This window comes from Nicotiana tabacum, chromosome 2 (assembly GCF_000715075.1).
Source record: "Nicotiana tabacum cultivar K326 chromosome 2, ASM71507v2, whole genome shotgun sequence".
Taxonomy (NCBI): domain Eukaryota; kingdom Viridiplantae; phylum Streptophyta; class Magnoliopsida; order Solanales; family Solanaceae; genus Nicotiana; species Nicotiana tabacum.
In genome coordinates, this window is record NC_134081.1 from 19,328,466 (window position 1) to 19,328,751 (window position 286).

Consider the following 286-nt stretch of genomic DNA (forward strand, 5'->3'; position numbering starts at 1 on the left):
GTTACAACTATTTGAATTCTACCACAAATTTGAAAATCTGGGGCTTCTGGTTACCACGCTTGCATAAAAAAGAACAAAAGTTGCACCTAAGGATAGTGACGTACTGATCAATGAAATTAGTGAAAATTACAGAACTAAATTCATGTTACACAACTGTTGATTATAAGAATATTTTTTACGCACCCAAATCTTTCAAAAATGTATATTTTGCCTATCCTTTTAGAAACAATATTTACTCCTTGTATATCCTACATAGGCATTCCAAAAGTCTAAAACTTGGCCTCTC